The sequence below is a fragment of the Tachyglossus aculeatus genome (assembly GCF_015852505.1).
Source record: "Tachyglossus aculeatus isolate mTacAcu1 chromosome 12 unlocalized genomic scaffold, mTacAcu1.pri SUPER_6_unloc_3, whole genome shotgun sequence".
Classification (NCBI taxonomy): domain Eukaryota; kingdom Metazoa; phylum Chordata; class Mammalia; order Monotremata; family Tachyglossidae; genus Tachyglossus; species Tachyglossus aculeatus.
Window position 1 is genome coordinate 5,163,313 of NW_024044830.1, and position 23,207 is coordinate 5,186,519.

The following is a 23,207-nucleotide window of genomic DNA, read 5'->3' on the forward strand; positions in this document are numbered from 1 at the left end:
TATTACTGTCATGGACTTGTGCACTTTGGACTTCCCATAGCTGATCATCCAAGGCAACGACCATCCCATTATCATCATGGGGTTACATTGAGGATATCCCCGAGGCTGCTAATGGATAAAACTGTCCCATCATCATCATCATCGTCTATCGTATTTATTGAGCGCTTACTGTGTGCAGAGCACTGTACTAAGCGCTTGGGAAGTACAAGTTGGCAACATATAGAGACAGTCCCTACCCAATAGTGGGCTCACAGTCACAGTCCCATCACCCCCATGGACTAGTGTGGGTAGGGGTGTGTGAGGGGGGTCGCTTCTCATGGCTGATCATTCAGGGCAACTGTCACACCATTACCACCATGGAGTTGAGAAGGTGCTGTTCCCTTGACAGGTTGTCCATAGAGACAATCACTGCATTATCACCAAATAATTACACAGAGGAGAGTTTCTTATTCTCTCATGCTCCATTTCTGTGCTTAGCCCCAGATTGAGAGAATTGCATTGTCCCCATTATTCCCAACTCCCAGTGGAAATAGGCAGGGCAGGCTGGGGCAGAGGAAAGTTATAGGTACAGTCAGGACATTGGGATACAAACTCTCTGCCCCAAACAATAGCATTAATGGAGAAGATGTGATGGCAAAAGCTTGCGAGGCCTAGGAAAAAGAGCATGGGGATGGGGTTCAGAGGACCTAGGTTCTAATCCCAGCTCTGCTACTTGCCTGCTGTGAGACTTTGGGTAAGTCATCTAACTTCTCTAGGCCTCTGTTTCCTCATCTGTAAAATGGGGTTCAATACTTTTCTCCCTCCAGTTTATATTGTTAGCTCCATATGGAACATGACCTGTGTCCTTTCCTGATTACATTGTACCTACCCGAGCGCTTAGTACAGTGCTCAATGCATACTAACCATTTTAATAAACACTATAATTGTTATTACTACATGATAACCAGGAAAAGCATAGTTTCTCTCCCAGATGCAGTTCAAGTCCAGTATGGAAGGACAACTGCTAGCTGATCCCTTTCTCATCCTACATGGCTGGCCAGTTACAGATTGAAAGGACCTTGCCTTACTCATTCTCCATTGCTAATGGAATTAAACAGGGAATCATAGTGGGCCCGGGGCTGTTTTTTTACAAGTTATTATTATTGTATTTCTCAAGCGCTCAGTATGTGTCATTCACTTATCTGAGCACTGGGGTAGGTACAAGTTAATTAGGTTGGACACATTCCCTGTTCTGCATGGTACTCACAGTCTAAGGGGGAGGGAGAACAGGAGAACCGAGGCCCAGAGATGTGAAGTCGCTTGACCATAGTCACACAGCAAGCAATAGTCAGAGCTGAAATTAGAACCCATGTCCTCCAACTCCCAGGCCTGTGCTTTTTCCACTGGATCATGCTGTTTCTCATTTATTCTGTTCAATTTATTCTAGATGGCCTTGTTGGAAGATGCAGAAAGACAGGTGGAAGCGGATTTTAGAACATGCTTCCACCTCTCTGGAAAACTCTTAACTCAACAGACTTTGAGCCTCATCTGGAGCCTAGAAACAGCCGCTTGAGACTTATTACATATAGATGACTGCACCCTAGAAGTGTAACCCCACTCCACCCCACCCCACCCCGCCGCACCAAAATACGGTATAAAACACTTTGCCCAAAATCATCCAGGCATTGTGACTAATGTTAGGGCTAAAAAAAACCAAAATGATATACCAGCCTGCCGCAGAAAAGCCATACTCACAACTAAAAATATATTTTGTCAACAAGGAGCTAAACACAGTCACAGTATTCTGTTACCTAGGAGGTCCACTGACAAATAACGCAATGATAGACAAAAAAAAAAATAAAAAACTAAAGTAAGAAGGGCAGATTGTCAAACAGAACTTGGTGGCAGTGTCGTAACAGGCATCTGACCAAACTAATGGTCAACAGAGCTTTAATGCTGGCCAACCTTCTCTGTGTGCTGTGAGACCTGGACTGCATGACTGCCAGCACTTTCTTAAGCTTTCCATCAGGGTCATGGGCCATATTGATGTCAAATGGCTAGATAAGATCATGAAAGATGAATCTCTAGTCACCTAGCATGGAAGCAATGCTTAGCTTTATACAACTATGTTGGGTGGGATATATGAGGAAAATGAGCAACAGCAGGATACTCAAACAGCTACCTTGTGCAGAGGTGTAATTGGGAAATCAAAAGCAGGGAAGATGCAGGAAACGTTTTAAGGAGACAGAAAAAACCAAAGCCTTAGACAACTGTGCATTACAGCTGAGATCTTGGTATCAGTTGCTGATGATAGACAGCATACTGTTATTGAGAAAGGAGTCAGTTGCTCACTCAGAGCACAGGTTTCATAGGAAATGAGTCACAAAGTAAAAGAGAAAACAACTCTAAACATCAAATATGACAACACTAGTGGCAGCCTGTTTACACAATGTGGCCAGGACTATGTGTCTCTAATTGGCCTTGAGGTCACACTCACAGTCATGGGTGAATTTCACTGTCAGTGCATCTTCTTTGAATATGAAGAACATCTCTCTCTCTCTCTCTCTCTCTCTCTCTCTCTCTCTCTCTCTCTCTCTCTCTCTCTCTTTCTCTCTCTCTTTCCCACACCTTCCACTCCAATCCATGCCTCCTACTCCTTGGGGTCTGCCAGTCATTGGCACAGAATTTGAACAGCATGTAGGTGGTTAGTTGTGTAGCACACTGCAAAAAGCTTTCAAAGGTTTCCTATTTACAAGACCTATTTATGGCTAAAGTAACCACAGCACAGTATGCTGGAGTTCTGAACCCCATCATGTGGCTTCCTTGTTAACCGTTGCCATGTTCACCATGTTGGGTAATTAAGTAAGTTGAGAAGCAGCATGGCTTAGTGGAAAGAGTCCTGGCCTGAGAATCAGAAGATCCTGTGTTCTAATCCCAACTTTGATACTTGACTGCTGAATGACCTTGGGCATGTCACTTAACTTCTCTGTACCTCAGTTATCTCATATGTAAATGGGGATTAAGATTGTGAGCTCCGCGTGGGACATGGACTAAATCCAACCAGATTATCTTGTATCTATCCCAGCAATTAGTATAGTGCCTGGTACATAGTAAGTAAGCACTTAAATGCCATTAGAAAAGAACAGGGTGAGGTGTAAATCAGAAATAAAGACATAGACAATCAAAAAGAAAAAAATCTTATCAACACCTCACCTCTTAAATTATATATTTGTTAAGCAATAGCTGTGTCCCTAACACTGTACTAAGCACTATGGTAGATATAATATTAGCAGGTCAGACAGATACCCACATGGGAGTTACTGAATAATGGAGAGAGAACAGTTATTTCATCTCCATTTGACAGAAAAGTTGAGTGACTTGCCCATATTCAGGGGATGTCACTGAGACATCAAGTATGATATACCTCAAGTAATTAGGCCTCCCTCCCTTCCCAGACATTTTAATCAATTAATGGTATTTAATGAGCGCTTACTGTGTGCAGAGCACTGAACTCAGCATTTTTGAGGACACAATAAGGTAATACAATCCCTGCCCTGAAGGAACCTAGAATTATTTTTCACACATTTTCTGGATTTGTTCTCCTGAGATTTCTGACCATCGTTTATTTCTAAGTAATTTGGAGACACCCAGAATTTGGCTTTGGGGCTTATAGTTCAGAAAATGGGCATTCTAGCCTCCCCCCTGAGGCTTAAAGAAATGTCTCTGCTTCTGAGTTGCAGCTTCCCCTCCTCCTCCCTAGCTTCCTCCTCCTCCTCCTCCTGGGGCCTGCCTCATCTTACACGCAAAGAACAGAAATATTAAGAGGACAGCACCAGATTTATAGAAATCTGCAGATCAGCTGTGTTTCACTCACTTTTACAGATTGTACAGGAATCTTGGTTGAGATATCTCAATATGGATCTTGGGTAAGATCTCTGACTCAGGACCTGGGGGGAGAACTCTGATTCTAGGTCTGAGGTGAGTTCTCTGTTATTTAAATTAAATGAAGATGTAGAAGCTGAGGGAGTTGGAGAGGAGGGTGTCCTGGGGGCTCAGCAGGAGATACCTCTTTGATTAGTCCCACAGGACATTACTGCATATGGCCTGGGAGATGCTGAAGGTCGCTAACAGTCCCTGACATGTGTTTCCATCTCCCTTGAGCATTAATCACCCCTCCTGCATCACAGGATTATCACACGGTCACATATCATCCAGTCTTCAAAGAATTAGGGCTCTGGTTGGCTAAGTGATGGAAGTATAATTATTCTTACTCTATTGTTTATCTTCTCACAATGGCAGCTCATAATAATAACAGTAACAAAATTAAGAAAATGAAACTCAAAACAGCAGCAATACTAGAAAACAGTACAAACATAATTGACTATAATAATGGACAATACAGGGCCTGGCACATAGTAAGTGCTTACCAAATACCACAATTATTATTATTATTATTATTATTATTATTATTGTGTACTCGCCCAAGCTGTTAGTATGGTGCTCTGCACACAGAAAGTACTCAATAAATATCATTTATGATCATGATCCCTGTCCCCTACAGGGCTCAAGAAATGGTATTTTAAACAGTTTTATGGATCAGGAAGTTGAGATGCAGAGAAGTTAATTGACTTATCAAAGGCCAAACAGGCGGATCTCCTGACTCACAGCCTGATGCACGTTCTACAAAGCCATCCTGCCTCCCACCCTGCCTTGAACATGGCCTTTGTTTTAAAATTCTCATTGAACATTACAAACTGCACTCTCTATCTTGACCTGCATGGTGCACGGCCATCAAAAAAGGAGTAGTTGTCTTTGAGCAAATGTTTCGTATGGAAAGAGGGACAAGGAGGCAAAAGAGAAAACAACGTGGAGTGCTAGTATCATTAAGCACAACAATACAAAGCCCAGCCATTTTGTGAGCCCAATGCATCCAGGTATGTGGACCCCCCCATTGATTTCTTCAACCACACAGACTCTGCTCCAGAGGTCCTGGGATTGAGAAATGGAAGAGAAATGGAAGAGTGCTCTCTTGAGGGTGGTCATCTGCAGCATTTATTTGGGAGTCCCAGTCAGAAACCTCAAAATCAACTCCCTAACTCCCAGGTACTTATACAGTGCTCTGCACAGAGCAAGCGCTCAATAAATATGAATTAACTCCCAGTCCCCAAACCCGATTAACAATAATTGCAGTATTTGCTAAGCACTTGCTGTTAGGTAAACGCTGGTGTAGATATCATCATATACATCCCCTGTCCCATATGGGGCTCCCTGTCTAAGGGGGAAGAAGAATAGATATCTAAAACCCATTTTAAAGATGAGGTAACTGAGGCACAAAGAAGCTAAGTAACTTACGCAGGGTCATACACTAGGCAAGTAACAGAGCCAAGATTAAAACTTAGATCTCTTGACTCCCAAATCTTTCTATTAGGCTATGCTGCGTCTTGGGGCATTGGCACTCCCATTGGGAAAGAATTGGTTTTATCTTACCAGTCTCTGTCCCCTTGATAACTGGATGTCTGGAAGGGCGGCTCATGAGCCGTCAGTCTCCGGCTGGACAAGGCAGAGGCAGAATTTATCAGTTACTTTTCTCATCGGTCTGCTCTCTCAGGGGACGATTAGCGTTTGGGTGAATGAGTGAATTTCTGAGCATTAATCTGCTTTGACATTCTAACTAGGACATCTCTGAAAATGCCCAACCTCCCCTTCCTGACTCCCCCAACCTGGGAGTCGATTATCCCAGAGTTCCCCTAATTATCTGCTACTAATTTTCCTTGCAGTGACACCATTAATAGAAAGGGCAGCATCATGGTTGATTCCTGCAGCGTCCAGCTGCTGTGCACAACCCACCCCTGCCAGAAGCCAAGCTTAGGGCTCCAAAACGTGTTTGACACTCTCACCCTCAGCGTTGCACATGGTCACAGATGCACCTGGACCAATCCATTGTATTTATTGAGCACTTACCATGTGCAGAGCACTGTACTAAGCACTTGGGAGAGTACAATTCCGCAGAATTAGCAGGCATGTTCCCTGCCCATAATAAGCTTACGTTCTATAGGGGATACAGACATTAATATGAACAAATAAGTAATTTGCAATACATAATTCAGAGATAAGTACATAAGTGGTATGGGGTTGGGGGTGGGTAGAATATTAAGTGCCCAGAGGTCACAGATTGAAGTGCCTAGACTCATGAGCATCTCAAGAAGCTATCTGTGCCTTCTGCTTTGTGATGATGCAGAGATGTCACCTTCTTCCCTCAGACCTTTCCTATTTATTTGTAGGTTTTTTTATACTATGTGCCAGGCACTATACTAAGCACTGGGGTAGTTTCATGAAAATCAGTTTCGACACAATCCCTGTCCCCCATGGGGCTCCCACCTTTCAACCACCTTTTACAGATTCATTCATTCATTCAATCATATTTATTGAGCACTTACTGCGAGGTAACTAAGGAAAAGAAGTAATTTGCCCAAGGTCATATAGCAGACAAGTGGAGGAATCAGGATTAGAACCCAGGTTCTCTGGTTCCCAGGCTCATACTCTTTCCACTAGGCCACAATGCATCTCTATCATCATCATTAATAATAATAATAATTATTATTATTATGGTATGTGCTAAGCATTCACCATGTGTTAGGCACTGCACTGAGTACTGGGGTGGACACAAGCAAACTGAATTGAACACAGTCCATGTCCCACGAGGGGTTCACAGTCTCAATCTTCATTTTACAGATGAGGCAGCTGAGGCACAGAGAAGTGAAGTCACCTGCCCAAGATCATGCAGCAGATAAGTAGCAGAGCTGGGATTAGAACCCCTGACCTTTTGACTCCCAGTCCTGTGCTCTATCCACTACGCCATTATTATCATTATTATTATTATTATTATTATTATTATAGTATTATTGTCACTGCCAACACTTAGTCCTTGTATTAAAAAACAAATCAAAACAAAAACAAAAACAAAACAAATCTGCAGTTAGGAAAGTTACCTATATGAATACCAACAATTCAAACACCAGCTTTCAGGTAATTCTACCTTTTGCCAATATCTCTTCTCTTACTCTGCTGCTTTTCTACAGTAGCTTCTGCTCCTTCCTTTGAGGCTCTGAACCTTCTAGAATGTTGCCGAGCCACCATCACCCCCCATTTCCATCCACACCTCTCTGCCCAGTGAGGTAATAATAATAATTGTGGTATTTGTTAAGTGCTTAATATGTGCCAGGTACTCTACTAAGCGCTGGGGTAGGTACAAGCAAATCAGGTTAGACACAGTTCACATCCCACAAGGGGCTCACAGTCTTAATCCCCATTTTACAGATGAGGTAACTGAGGGAGAGAAGTTAAGTGACTTGCCCAAGGTCACACAGCTAGTAGACAAGTGACAGAGCTATGATTAAAACCCAAGACCTTCTGACTCCCAGGCCCTTGACCTTTCCACTGCACCATGGGGCCAAGAAGCACTGCCCCTTTAAGGCCCTAGAGGCTGCTGGACCCTTCCCTGCCCTCTATAAGGCTCCTGACTAAGCGAGCTCCAGCTTGCAAGTGGAAAGGAAACAGAGTGTGGTCTTGCTGGGGCTTTGGTGAGTAGGCAACTCTGGCTGCTTCAGCTATCTACACCCTCCATTTTTTTAGGGTGGGTCCAGAACTGGGGTTACTGGGATTGTTAATGCCTATTGCCTTGGTAATGATGGGAAAGAGGGGAGAATCAGTGTTGGGCTGGTTGGGTGGAGAGGGAGTTGGAGGAGGTGTTGATTCCAGGGTTTCAGAAATGACTTAGATTGTATATGTGTTGAACTGTGGGTGCTGGGGAAGGTGGGGGGATGAAGGTTGGGGGGACAAGGGAGAGGTATTGGAGTGCTTGATACTGATGAGTTGTGACCCTGATAATGATGTGTGTGTATATACTCTGCATTGCCTGGTTGAGGGGCACTAGGGAACGTGGGGAGGGGTTGGGGTGGTGATGATTCTGTTGGGTGTTCTGATTACGTTCCTGATATTGTTGCTGGTTTGAGATTGGAGGGAAGGTTTGAGGGAGGTTGGGTTATAGACTGAGAGCTGCCTTTTCTTGTTCAGGCTGAGGATGGAGAGCCTATGCAGGTAGGGAGGGGTTGGAAGAAGACTTTAGAAGTAGATGTCTTTGGCCTTGGGGAAAGCTGGACTTGGTTTGGGGATGACTGCTGGACCTGAAGCTAAGTGTCCTGGAGGGCTCGGACGGATACCTCCTTACTAATGATTTATGGAACATCTTCTAGACTATAAACCCAGTATGGGCAGGGATTGTCTCTCTTTATTGCTGAATTGTACTTTCCAAGTACTTAATACAGTGCTCTGCACACAGTAAGTGCTCAATAAATATGATTGAATGAATGAATGTGGGTTGTACCTGAGGTGGTACATGCTCACTGTCTGTCCATCTCTGTGTGTCTCCTGCTTTCACTTGTTCAAGAGCCAGGGCAGTGTCCGCTTCATCTTCTCCGACCCCCTCACCCCCCGCCCCTGGAGGCTCAGTGCAGTGCTTGGTTCTCAGTGCTAAGGAGACACTCACCTATGCTAACTAGTGATCATGCAAAATCACATGAGGATGGGGCCATCGTGCCTTTGATTGGAGAGGTACAAGCTGAAGCAGCAGTTATAGGGCCGCAGTGGCATGAGCTCATCCCTCCTCAGGCCTGCCATTACTCTGTCACCTGCTGTATCTGCCATTCCACGCAGAGAGGGAGTCTGAAATGTCTCTAAAGGAACCAACTCCCCTCCCACTATTAAATCAGCCTCCACATCCTGTAGGCAGTTGAAGGAATGAGTTGAGCTATTGATCAAGTAGCCTGTTATGCACATTACAACTACTGCGATGTGAAAATGCCAGATTTGTTTACAGATAATAATAATAATAATAATGGCGTTTGTTAAGCTCTTTCTATGTATGATGTATGTTATAAGCGCTGGGAGGGTCCCACATGGGGCTTACAGTTTTAATCCCCATTTCGCAGATGAGGCAATTGAGGCTCAGAGAAGTTAAGTGACTTGCTCAAGGTCACACAGCAGACATGTGGCAGAGCCACGTTTAGAACCCATGACCCCTGACTCCCAAGCCCGTGCTCTTTCCACTGTGCCACGCTACTTCTCTATGCCTGTTAGAGATGGAGATTACCTCAGAACATCACAAATCAACTGATTCTAATAATTTATGTAGTCTGCCAGTGGCCTGCATTAAGGAAAATTCCTAAACCAAATGGGCCAGGGTGTGCTTACAGTTGTACTAATGTTAGCCACTTGTACTTGTTAATGTTAAATAAGTTATGAGAAGCAGCATGGCCTAGTGGATAGAGCAAGGTCCTGGGAGAAGGATTTGGGTTCCAATCCCAGATCTGCCACAACTCTGCTCTGCTGTGTGACCTTGGGTAGATCACTTCACTTCTCCGTGCCTCATGTACTTCAACTGTAACATGAGGTTGAGGTTTGTAAGCCTTATTTGGGACAGGGACTGTCCAGTCTGATTTTCTTGTATCTACTCCAATGCTTAGTACAGTGCCTGGCACATAGTAAGCCCTTAAAAAATACCATAAGAAATGCCCACTCTCAGGGTGAACACTGGGTACTTTGCTTTTGGTGTGGTCAATACAAAGTAGAGCCCTAGTAAATACTTGTGATGATAATAGTGATGATAATAATTTTAAAAATCATATTCTATAAAGGAATAACTGTAATTTTCCTCATAATTATTGCTATTAGTAATAATAATGATATTGGTGTTGTTTGTTAAGTGCTTACTAGGTTTCAAAAAGTGTACTAATGACTGAGATAGATAAAAGAAAATTAGGACGTGCACAGTGCCTCTCTCACATTCTAGGGAAGGGAGGGAAAACAGATATTTAATACCCATTACAGAGACGATGAAGTTGAGGCACAGAGAAGTTAAAGGATTTACCCAGGAATATTCAGGAGAGAATTGGCTGCTACCTTCTACCTTCACAACATTGCTTCTACCTTCATAACACTGTTACAATTTCACCTGGACTACTGCATCTGCCTCCTTGCTAACCTCCCTGTGTCCTGCCTCTCCCCACTCCAGTCTTTACTTCAGTATGGGTCAGCAATGAAATAGCTGAAATTGAGGAACAGTGAATAGGTTGGCATTACAGAAGCCAAGTCTGAGGACTGGGTTGTACTAGGAAATTAGGGAGGTAAGGTAGGAGGGTGCAAGGTGATTCAGTGCTTTAAAGCTGGTGGTAAGAAGGTTCTGTTTGATGCCGAGGCAGCTGAGTAACCACTGGAGTTTTTTGAATGGGAAAATATGGACAGAACAGTTCTACCAAAAAATGATCCAGGTATATTGAACTAGAGACTGGAGTGAGTAGAGACAGAAGGCAGAGCATTCATCAAGGAGTTTGATGCAGTATTCTAAGCAGGACAGGATAAGTGTTGGACAGCAGCTTGGAGAGGACAGAGTGGACTTTAGCGATGATGTGAAGGTTGAACTGACAGAATTTGGTGATGGATTGAATATGCGGTTTGAGCGAGAGAGATTGGTTAAGAATAACACAAAAGTTACTTGCTTATGAATTGCCACGTTATGGAGCTGTCTACAGTGATACGAAAGTCAGGGGAAGGATAGTACTTATGTGGAAATATGAGGAATTCTGGTTTGAATGTGGTAAGTTGAAAATAGAGTTGTTAAGAGATGTGATTTTAATAGTTAATAGAGCTGTCCCACTCAGTAGCCATGACTCAAGGGATACACACCAGGATCATGGCTTATATTAGATCTTTATTAAAGTGATCTACTGGCCCCACGTCCTGGGTGCCCCATGCCAAGACAATTTTCTAGCAGCACATCTTTGCAAAAGAGGCTGTGCTTTACCCCAACTTCTCCTCTTAGTTGCCAGTCCACCAGAGGAAAACCAATCCTTCTTTTCTCTTGAAGACAGCCTGTGGAAGCAGGAAAGTCCTCTTCTAGTTATGTGAACAGTCCGGTTCCTCTGCCCTTTGGTGGTAACATACTGGAACTCTTTTGTTAAGGGAACCTTGTATTAATGTTGGTATGTGTAAAACTTCTCCTTGAGCAGTTCCACAGATCAACAGATTTTCCACGCATGCAGGCTCAGTGTGGTTATCTTTCTGCTACTATACTGCAGCTGACACATCCGGGTACCCATTGGCTCACTGGTCCACTGCTTGCAAGTAGTTCTTTGAAGATGGAGAGGAAGAATGTGGGTAAAGGGTCAATGGACAGAAAAATGAGATTGTGGCACAGTGGGTAGGCTGGTGGAAAAGAAGCGAAGTGCACAGACTGAGTTGTGGTGTGTGAGGAGCGAGAGAGGAGAGAGTTAAGTGAGTCATATTTATTTTTTAGAAATATAATCTAGTCTGCAGAATGAAGCATGGCCTGGAGAAGGGAAAGGCTGGAGATAGGGAGGTCAGCAAGGAGATCAGTGTATTAGTTGAGACAGGATATGCTTGAACCAGCATAATGGGGTGGAAGCGGTGGATTGCTGAGAAAGTTTGAAGATAGAAACAACAGGATTTGGTGACTCAGTGAATATGAGGGTTGAAGCCCAGATTAAATAAGGCCAAAGTTGCAGACTTGTGAGGCAGGGAGAATGGTAGTGTTGGAAAAGTCCAGGGGTAAGGAGGTTCTGGGAAGAAAGATGAGGAATTCTATTTTGGACATTTTGAGTCTGAAGTGACTTCAGAACATCCAGGTGTAGCTTTCTCAAAGGCAAGAGGAAATTTCAGACTGTAAAGGATGGGAGAGTTCAGGGCTGGAGAAGTCAGTCAATTGTATTTATTGAGCACTTACTGTTTACAGAACATTGTCCTATGTGCTTGGGAGAGTTCAATGCAACAATACACACGTTCCTTGCCAATAAAGAGCTTACAGTCTAGAGGATAGGTATATTTAGGAGTCATTCACAGAGAGATAGTACTTAAATGCATGGGAGCATATAAACTCCCCAAGGGAGTGGGTGTAAATAGAGACTAGCAAAGACCCAAAACTGTGGTTTGAAGGTGGGAGGCAGAGGATGAGCCAGTAAAAGAGATTCCGAAGGAGCGGCATATAGAGATAGGAAGAGAACCAGAAGAGGCCACAGTTTTCCTCACATTCCGTGGGAGAGCAAGATCTCCTAATCAGATTTCTTTCACTGGAATTTCTATCTGTCCTCAAAGGACAAGGAGTGGCTGGGTCCTGTTAGAGGCTGTTCTAAGCATCTGCTTCCCATTGCCTGGAATTTTCCATCACTGAGGTCAGAGGAAAGGTAGAGGTCTCTCACTTTCTCCAGGATCCACTGAGCCTTGGAGACTCGGGGGTCCTTGCTGATAAACACCAGAGGGCAGAAGGAAGGGTAGCAAGCCCCCAGAAAAGTGGTAGCATCATTCACTCTGAAGACATCCCAAGCCCCCAAATGTATAGAAAGGTTAATTCTACAGTTGATGAAGTAGAAGACAATGAAGCAGGTGACCAGGAGCAGGATGGTGTGGGTGGCTCTGGTCTCTGGGGAGGATCTGAGGGAGAGGCTGGTGCTGTGGATGTGCTGGACCTGCTTCTGGTGTCGATAGAGCACGATCACAATGTAGGCATTTGCCCAGCTCATGAGGAGCACAAAGAAGACATCTCGGAAAGTCACAGCACTTAGAAAGGAAGTATCAATCAAAATATTATTCCAGAACACATTTGAACAATATTTTATTTCGTGGCTATTAACTACGATGGTGACATTTTGGAAGGGTGCAGAGGCTATTAGTATATTGATGTACATGAAGAAGTGCAGGGCCCAGAAGAAGATGAAGGAGGGGAGAATGCATCTGACGGTGCTGGGTTTGAGCTGAGCTAAGCAGGAGTTGCTGGAACTGATTACGATGGCCTGAAACATGCTCATGAGAGAGGTGGTACAGATGGACAGACCCCGGGACACCCGGCAGAGAGAGAGGACCAACTTGCACCTCATGTCATTCTGGACATTCTTGACCTCAAAGACCAGTATCATTCCTGGGACACCCTGTCAGGAGGGCCACCGTATTGGCCATCGTCAGGTGAGTGAGGATCAAGTCATTGGGCTCTTTACGACAGGATTGAGAAATGAAAGCTCTGCCATACACTATGAGCAAGATGGAGTTCCCCAGGAGCCCAATGCCAGTTTGAGAGAGAGAGAAAATGACAAAACCCAGGTCACTCAGAAGTATTTTTGTGATTTCTTCAGAGCCTCAGAAAAAATCTTAGACAGCTCATCACTGTTATCTCCTCAAATGGTGTCATCCGAGATTCATAAGGCACTGATCAAGCTTTCTCCACCCATGACTCTCGATCATTTTCCAGGTTGATAGTCAACCAGATGAATCTTTCAGGAGAGCTACTCTTGGGACTGGTGTGGTGATGGTGTAGCACTGGAGTCTACAGCTCCAGAAAAACATGTCCACACTGGTTAGCCTCCTCACATTGGCCCCTGGGCCACCTGGAGCATTCCACTCCTACAAAGGACCAGAAAGGATATTATGAGTATTTTTGAGTTATGTCAAGCTGCTGTGAGTAGTTTGGTAACTAGCCATCGATTCCGACCCTCCCAACGATCATATCAGTACCTTTACAACCCTTTGGCTCTTCAGGCCTTCACAATCCCCCACAGCATTTGGGTACATATCAATTTACACACTCTACTAATTAAGAGTTCCTTCTTTCACTCTGCAAATTATTATATGTCTGTCTCTCCCATTCTATTATAAGCTCCTTGAGGAAGGGTTCACATCTGATGCCTCTATTAAATTCTCCCAAATGCTTAGTAAAATACCCCACACATAGTAGGCACTCAGCCAAAATTATTAATAGATTGATTCAACCCAAATGGTTCACAAGATTTTTAGAATAGATAGGCTGGTACATTTCAAAAGGTTGCAATGTCGTTTCTGTCTCCCCCTCTAGACGGTAAACTCATTGTGGGCAGGGAATGTGTTCAACAACTCTGTTGTATTTTACTCTCCCAAGTGCTGAACATTGTGCTCTACCCACAGCAAGTGTTAAATGAATACTACTGATTGTTGTAAACTAGAAATGACTACCAGAATCTTTACATAGGTAGAATTATACAATCAAACGTATTTCTTCTGTATATGTGTCTTCTGAGTTTTTGCAGATCCTAATGGAAGAATTTAGTATTAATAATATTTGTGAAATTTAAGTGCTTACTATATGCCAAGCACTCTATTAAGTTCTGGAGTAGAGAAAAGATCACCATCATCGAGTTCACAGTCTAAGTAGGATAGAAGACAAGCATTGAATCACCATTTTGCAGATAAGGAAACTAAAGTATAGAGAAGATGTGACTTCTCCAACGTCACACAGCATGTAAATGGCAGAGCCAGGATTTAATAATAATAATAATAACAATAGTATTTGTTAAGCACTTTCTATGTGTGAATCAATGTTATAACCGCTGGGGGGTGCAAGGTGATTAGGTTGTCCCACGTGGGGCTCACAGTCTTCATCCCCATTTTACAGCTGAGGTCACTGAGGCACAGAGAAGTGAACTGACTTGCCCAGAATCACACAGCTGACAAGTGGCAGAGCTGGATTAGGACCCACGACCTCTGACTATTAGAACCTAGGTCCTCTGATTTCCAGGCCCATGCTCATCCACAAGGTCATGCTGCTTCTCACCCCAGTGTGTGCTTTGTATATGCCATTTTTTCTAAATATTGGCTGATGTAGAATAGTATAAAAATGTAAATTCATATTTATTGATTTGAGGAGCATCATGGAAGAGCTTAATATCGGAGTAGACAGAAATTGAATAAGGAGTGCAAAGTGGAGATGGAATTTATTTTAATGTGCCTGTGAAATATTTTGATATTTGTCTTCCCTACTAGATTGTAAGCTGCTTGAGGGTAAGGATGCTGTCTACCAACTCTATTGTACTCTCCCAAGCACTGAGAACAGTGCTGTGCATACGGTAAGCACCTAATAAAGACTACTGATTAATGAAACTGAATAGAATGTAATGTTAATTTAACTTAGTGGGACTTTGTTGGCAGTTGGCAGTATTAGATCAAAATACCTTGCAGGTTATTAAATATGTGATAGTTCCAAATAGCACTGGATGTGGTTCTTTATGATGTGGTAATGTACATTCCACTTATGGCAAAAGAGATAAACGAAAGAGGGTAATAAAATATGTGTTTAGGTGTGTTGATAAGGATATCATCAGAAAGAGTTTGACAGGATGAAATGTTGACTGGATGAAATGTCATCAAAAGAACAATTATAAAAGTATTCATTAAGCACTTACTGTGAGCTAAAGTGCTGCATAAGCGCTGGAGAGATACAAGAAAATCAGGCTGGACATAGTCCCTCTGTCCCATGAAACTAGCAGCCTAAGGGGGAAGGGAGAACAGGCACTGACACTAAGATACGCTAATAGTAATACAGAAACCAAATTCTCAGTGGACATTTCAAAACAAGGTATCAGGTAGAAGTATGGCTTAACATGGGCACCAGAGACATGAACATCTAGATCCATGATGATGATGAAATTATGCTGATATTGATAAAACGTTAGCATTTATCTAAATCAATCATTGATATTTATTGAGCACTTACCATGTGCAGAGCACTGTACTAACATTTGGAAAAGTACAGTTCTACAGAATTGGTAAAGGTGATCTCTACCCACAAGGAGTTTAGATTTTACAGTGTAAAGGGCATTACTGACTTTAAAACGAATTATGGATAGGGGAAGTTGTAGATAGAGTATAAGAATGTTGAGGTATAGTGGGTCAGGGGTGAGTATTCAAGTACTTAAGGGACACACAGCCAAGCACTCAGTCAATGCAGAGGGTGGGTACATGGAAGAAATGAGGGTTTAGTTGGAAGGCCTCTTGGAGGGGATGTGATTTTAGGAGGTTTTTGAAGATAAGGACTGTGGTGGTCTGTAATACATGAAGTGGGGAGGGAGCTCCAGGCTTGAGGAAGGACATCGGCAAGTGGTCACCAGTGAGATAGACAAAATTGAGCTACAGAGAATAGATTGTCATGAGAGGAGTGGAGTGTGATTATGTTGGGCTGTATATGAAAAGAGTGTCCTATTGTTTCACAGGGAACCTGTTTTTTAATGGTATTTGTTAAGCACTTACAATGTGCCGAGCACTGTTCTAAGCGCTGGGGGGATACAAGGTGATCAGGTTGTCCTACGTGGGGCTCACAGTCTTAATCCCCATTTAACAGCTGAGGTAACTGAGGCACAGAGACGTTAAGTGTCTTGCCCAAGGTCACACAGCTGACAAGTGGAAGAGCAAGGATTCGAACCCATGACCTCTGACTCCCAAGCCCATGCTCTTTCCACTGAGCCACGCTTGTTCCCTGCAGAATGTGATCACGCGCTTCTGGTAGCAATTTTGAAGAAAAATTGTTAGTAGAGAAAGTATTATTTCAACTACTGTGCTTTGAAAGAAATTTGTGTTTTGTGCAAGGAGACTATTAATTATTTGTGTTAGTTATTCATTCATTCAATCATATTTATTGAGTACTTATTGTGTGCAGAGCACTGTACTAAGCGCTTGGGATGTACAAGTTGGCAACGTATAGAGACGGTCCCTACCCAACAGTTGGCTCACATTCTAGAAGAATCCAAAAAGGGAACATAGCAGAGGAAGGTTTCGATCCTTCGACCTCTGGGTTATGGGCCCAGCACGCTTCCACTGCGCCACTCTGTTACACAGAAATAAGAGTATTCAGTGGCATGTATTCATTGGCAGTGGCAGTTGCCTTTGATTCTGAATTGCATGTTCTACATGCTAATGTAACAATAATAATAATGTTGGTATTCAGCGCTTACTATGTGCCAGACACTGTTCTAAACGCTGGGGTAGATGTAAAGGAATCAGATTGTCCCACGTGGGGCTCACAGTCTTCATCTCCATTTTACAGATGAAGTCACTGAGGCCCAGAGAAGTTAAGTGACTTGCCCAAGCTCACACAGCTGGCAAATGGCAGAGCCAGGATTAGAACCCATGACATCTGACTCCACGCTGCGTACTTAAAACATTGTTGAAGACAATCACAACAAAAAAATGAAAGCATGAAATCTAGTTAGGATAAGGCAAAGATAATTTTGTTCTTCTATTAGAGTTGTAATCTTATATTAAATATAACAAATGGCAGACATTCCATAATAACAGGATAATGTTGTATACACCCTGAGATTACATATTCCTTGTGGAAGGCATTTACCTTTTCTGTGCCTTATAGTTTCCTCATTGATGAAAAAAGTCTAATCTACCTCATTCAACATATATTCAACATGTTCAATTTATCACTAAATCTTGTCAGTCCAACCTTCACAACATCACTAAAACCTGCCCTTTCCTCTCCATCCAAATTGCTACCATGTTAATCCAAGCACTTATCCTATCCCTTCTTGATTACCATATCAGCCTCTTTGTTGACCCCCCTGCTTCCTGTCTTTCCCCTACTACCCGGATCATTTTTCTTAAAAAAAATGTTCAATGCATGTTTCCCCATTCCTCAAGAATCTCCGGGTGTTACCTATCCACCTCTGCATCAAACAGAAACCCCATACTATGGGCTTTAAAGCACTCAATCTCCTTGCCCCCTCCTACCTCACCTTGTTGCTCTCCTACCACAACCCAGCCCATATGCTTCACTCCTCTAATGCCAACCTACTATGCCTACCTCAGTCTCATCTATCTCATCACCAACCTCTCACCCTGCCTATGGCTTGGAATGCCCTCCCACTCCACATCTTACAGACAGTTAGTTTCCCCACCTTCAAAGCCTTATTGGAAGGCCATCTCCTCCAAAAGGCCTTCCCTGACTAAGCCCTCATTTCCTCTTCTCCTACTCCCTTCAGCATTGCCCTGAATTGGTCTCTTTATTTCCCTGACCTCCCCTAACCACCACCCTCAAGTACGTATCCATAATTTATTTATATCAATGTCCATCTCTGCCTCTAGACTGAAAGCTCGCTGTGGGCAGGGAGTATGTTTATGAACTCCATTATAGTATACTCTCCAAGCGCTTAGTACAATGCTGTTGTCACAGTAAACATTCAATGACTACTATTAATTGTTTGAGTATAAAATACCTGTTCCCCCCCACCCTTAGACTGTGAGCTCTATTGACATGGAACATGTCTGATTTGATTATCTTGTATCTATTCCTGCCTTGACATAAGATGTGGCACTTGGTGTTCAACAAACACCATCTGTATTGTGTCCTCTCCATCAATCAATGGTATTTATTCATCTGCCACTCAACATAGAGTGGTACTAACTGCTTCTCTAGGAAGGGAGGGTACACCAGAGTTAGCATGGGGCGTGGTTTATCATTACCTGGCAACTAGGCTTGGATATTATATTATGATCCCAAATATTATAGGAATCATAATAATGTGTTCACTTTGTGTCAAATATTTGGATAAATATTATGCAATCAAATCAGTAAAACCATGTCCCACAGAAGAGTCACCTTCAAAGGGCAAAATAGAACAGGTATTAAATCACCATTTTACAAATGAAGAAACTCAGGCATACAGACATTAAGCGACTTCCTCAAGCCCACAAGGCAAGCAAGCAGAGGAGCTGGGATTAGAACCCAGGTCTCCTGACACCCAGTCCTTCCATCATACCGTCCTTTTTCTCAATCCAACAACCACTCCATATATTTATGTAAGCCAGACTCCCTTTCTTCCCACCTTCAAAGCCTCATTAAGGTCACATTCATTCATTCATTCAATCGTATTTATTGAGTGCTTACTGTTTGCAGAGTGCAGTACCCAAATACAGTACGAAGAGCTTGGAAAGTACAATTTGGCAAAAGATAGAGACAGTCCCTACCCAACAACGGGCTCACAGTCTAGAGGATCTCCTCCAAGAAGCCTTCCCCAACTAAGGTTTCTTTTCCCCGACTCCCTCTCCCTTCTGTGTCAGCTACACACTTAGATCTGTACCCATGGAGCACTTGATAGATTGTAAGCTCATTATGGGCGGGGAACATGAATGCTAATTCTGTTGTACTGTGCTCTCTCAAGCATTTAGTACAGTGCTCTACACATAGTAAGAGCTCAATAAATAAACACAACACCACTTATGTACATATCCGTAACCTATTTATAATGATGTCTGTCTCCCCTTCTATACCGTAAGTTCCTTCTGGGCAGGGACTGTGTCTACCAGCTTTGTTGTATTGTACTCGCCCAATCTGTAGAGCTCTCTGCACAGGAAGTGATCAATCAATAACCCTAATTGATTGATAGATTGACTGCAGAACACTGAACTATGAGGTTATGGGAGAACTGTAGAGTTAGTAGAAATGAGCTCTTGCCCTCGAGAAATTTACAGTCTAGTAGGAAGACAGATGTTAAAACAACTTACAGGTACGTCAGTCAGTCATACTTATTGAGTGCTTACTGTGTTCAGAGCACTGCACTAAGTGGTTGGGAGAGTCTTGCCTTTTCTTATGCTGTCGAGTCTTTTCTGATCCATAGCGACACCACGGACACATCTCTCCCAGAACGCCCCGCTTTCCATCTGCAATCATTCTGGTAGTGTATCCATAGAGTAATAATATGGGAGTGGTTTACCATTGCCTTCTTCCACAAAGTAAACTTGAGTATCCGCCCTTGACTCATTCCCATGCCGCTGCTGCCCAGCAAGGGTGAGTTTTGACGTGTAGCTGAGTGCCTTCCAGTCGTTAGCCACTGGCCAAGCTAGGAATGGAACGGGTATGCTTCTGCCTGACTCTCCCTCCCGTAGCAGAGACTGGTAGATTCCTGAAAACTCTCCAGGTGCAATCCTGAGAGGGGTGAATGTGGAATAGACTATGTCTATGTGATAAAAGGTACTTCAAAGGTTGAGAACATTATCTGAATAATATCTTCCTTCCCTGCCCTGGTAAAAAAGAACCAAGAATCTTGCCAGTAAGTTTTTAAGAAAGGTCATAAAGCAGATAAGTGGTGGAGCTGGGATTAGAACTCCAGTCCTTCGAACTTCCAGGCCCATGCCCTATCTACTAGGCCACACTGCTTCTAATGTTCGCTGTGGAAAGGGCTCGCTGTGTCTACCAACTCTATTATAATGTACTCTCCTAAGGCATTAGCATACTGTTCTACAAACAGTAAGTGATCAATAAATATACTTGATTGATTGACACCATCTATCAATGGACCTGAGGGAGAGTGTTCATAAGCAAGTAGAATGTAATGATCTGTGTGATGCTTTTTGAGTGGTGCTGTTCCAGGTAGCGATCATGAACAATGTGGTGGCCCTCCTTGACAGGTTTGCCTTAGAGATGCAATTGCTGCCTCTGATCCCTTCCTAATTGTAGCCTCGTAGTCCCCACTACCACCAGCAGGGAATGAAGTGCTTCTTGCTGCTTCCTTGCAACTTCTCTTTGTGGTTTTGCCACACTGATTCTCTCAGGATAACATCTTCCGGGGCTAACATCTCTCATCTATCTATCTTCCAATTCTAGATAGCATGTAGAGCATTGTTTGGGCCAGAAATAGAACTCTAAATCAGAGATGATGTCCAAAGCGAGGATCAAGGAAACAAATGTAGCACAAGGTAATCTTTGCACATACACAACGCAGAAAATGTTCAGTATATGTTCCTCTGCTCCTCAAGAAACCCCAGTGGTTGCGCATCCAGCTCCATATCAAACAAAAACTCCTCAGCATTTGCTTCAAAGCACTCAGTCACCTTGCTATCTTCTACCTCGCCTAACTACTCTCTTCCTATAACCCAATGCACACACTTCGCTCCTCTAATGCTAACCTTCTCACTCCACCTAGATCTTATCTATCTCATGGCCAACCTCTCACTCATGTCCTGTCTCTGGTCTGGAATGTCGTCCCTCTTCAAATCCGACACCCAATTATTCTCTCCCCCTTCAAAGCCTTATTGAAGACACGTCTCCTCCAAGGGGCCTTCCCCAACTAAGCCCTCCTTTCTTCCTCTCCCATTATGTTCTGTGACCCCCTGACTTGCTCCCTTTATTTATTCTCCTTCCCAGCCCCATAACATTTATGTACATATCTGTAATTTATTTGTTTATATTAATGTCTATCTCACCCTTTAGACTGTAAGCTCGTTATGGGCAAGGGATGTGTCTGTTTATTGTTACATTGTACTCTCCCAAGCACTTAGTACAGTGCTCTACACACAGTAAGTGCTTAATAAATACAACTGATTGAATGAAGAGACTGATGACAAATCGTTGGTCTTACCAGTCCTGCCCACACATAGTGACAGAATCTCACTATTGGTTTCATCATCTTTGAACCCATAGGGGTGTACCAGATGAAAAGACAACACTGGCCAATGAATTAGTTGAACTTTATTAAGGCATACGGCTTTTAATCTGGGGCTTCTAGGCATCTTTTACCACGTTTCCAGCTGGAATGTGATGGCCTCACTGTCTACCAAAAGTCTTTTAAGAACAAAACAATAATTTGGTACAGTGCTCTGCACACAGTAACTGCTCAATATGATTCATTGAGTAGTAGGAGTAAGAGTAGTAGTAATAATAGTAGTAGTAGTAATAGCAGTAGCACTTATTGAGTTCTCACTTAGTGTGGTATGCTGTACTGGTACTTGAGAAGTTCAGAATAAAAAAAGTGACACATTTTCTGCCCACAAGGAGTTTACAGTCTAACAGGGGAGACAAAATATTCGCAACTACTAATATAGGTTTATGCTTTCAACCTGTCTTTCACAATAACACTTTCCTTGATTCCATTCTGTAAATGGAGATAATGTCCTGTCCTGAAGTCCCTCTTGGTCGTTTCACCCCAGAACCTCTCCCGTTCTCTCAATCTTTTATAAAAAATGGTATTTGTTAAGTGCTTACTATGGACCAGACACTCCACTAAGCATTGGAGTAAGTACAAGCTAATCAAGTTGGACACAGTCCATGTCCCGCATGGGGCTCTCAGTCCTAATCCCCATTTAACAGATGAAGTAACTGAGGCACAGAGAAGTTAAGTGACTTGCCCAAGGTCACACAGCAGACACATGGCACATCCAGGATTGGAACCCAGGTCCTTCTGCTTCCGAAGCCCATACTCTATCCAATAAGCCATGCTGCTTCTCATCAACCTCTTGAGGGCTCCCTTCACCTCTCTGTTCCTCCAAGTATAAATGAGCGGATTGAGGGTTGGTGTTAATAGATTGTAGAAGAGGGTGAGGAACTTTCCCTGGTCCTGAGAGGAACTGGTACCAGGTTGCATGTACATGTAGATGATTTTCCCATAGTAGAGGGTCATAACAGTGAGGTGAGACCCACGGGTGTTCAGAGCCTTATGCCTCCCCATGGTTGACTTAATCCTCAACACAGTTTGTGCTATGTAACCGTAGGAGACCAGGATAAGAGAGAGAGGCAAGAGAGTGAAACAACTGGCCAGCACAAAAACAATACTCTCTATGACTGTGGTGTCCACACAAGACAACCTGATCATAGCTGGCATCTCACAGAGGAAGTAGTCCGCATGACACCTCCCACATCGGGCAGCCTCAAGGACACCGGCGACATGGTCAGTGAGTTGGCCATTCCGCTGGCCCAGGCCCCAACCACCAGCTGCAGGCAAAGGCGCTGATGCATGGCCACTGTGTTGTGCATGGGCTTGCAGATGGCCCTGAGTGGTCATAGGCCATGACCCCTAGAAGGATGCACTCTGTGCCACCCAGGCCCAAGAACATAAGAGCTGGATGGCGCAGCCCAGGTAGTTTATGGATTTGTCTGGGTCCCTCAGATTGAATAACAGCTTGGGGATGGAACTGCTGGTGAAGCAGGTGCCAACGAAGGAGAGGTTGGTGAGAAAAAAGTACATGGGAGTCCGGATCTAAGGGCCCAGCCGGGACACCAGGATGATGATGGCACTGCCCACCAAGGTCAAGATGTAGAAGATCAGAACTACCACAAAAAGGACTAGTTCCTATTTGGGTCGATCTGAGAAGCCCAATAATATAAATACCCCCAAAGGCACTTCCATTAGAGCTCATACTGTGGGCACCTTCAGTACATCTTACCTGCAAGGAGGGAAAGGTATCATTAGAGGAATGGCAATCAATCAATTATTGTATTTAACGAATGGTTACTTTGTACTAAGCATTTGGGAAAATGTAATGAAATTCCTAGACACAAACGATGACCTCGAAAGGCTTACAGTCTAGTGTGGAAGACAGGCATTTAATTATAGTGATACAGTATAAAGAGAAGTATACAA

The 23,207-nt window shown here is 43.4% G+C and overlaps 1 non-coding gene and 1 pseudogene across 1 annotated transcript; both read right to left on the bottom strand.

Annotated features, from left to right (window-relative positions):
• Positions 1-11,136: 11,136 nt before the first annotated feature.
• On the bottom strand, positions 11,137-22,973 carry LOC119921587 (annotated as a pseudogene).
• Positions 19,650-19,787, bottom strand: LOC119921619. The gene has a single exon (XR_005448565.1). It is a non-coding gene; the product is annotated as a small nucleolar RNA SNORA7 (small nucleolar RNA).
• Positions 22,974-23,207: the final 234 nt, after the last annotated feature.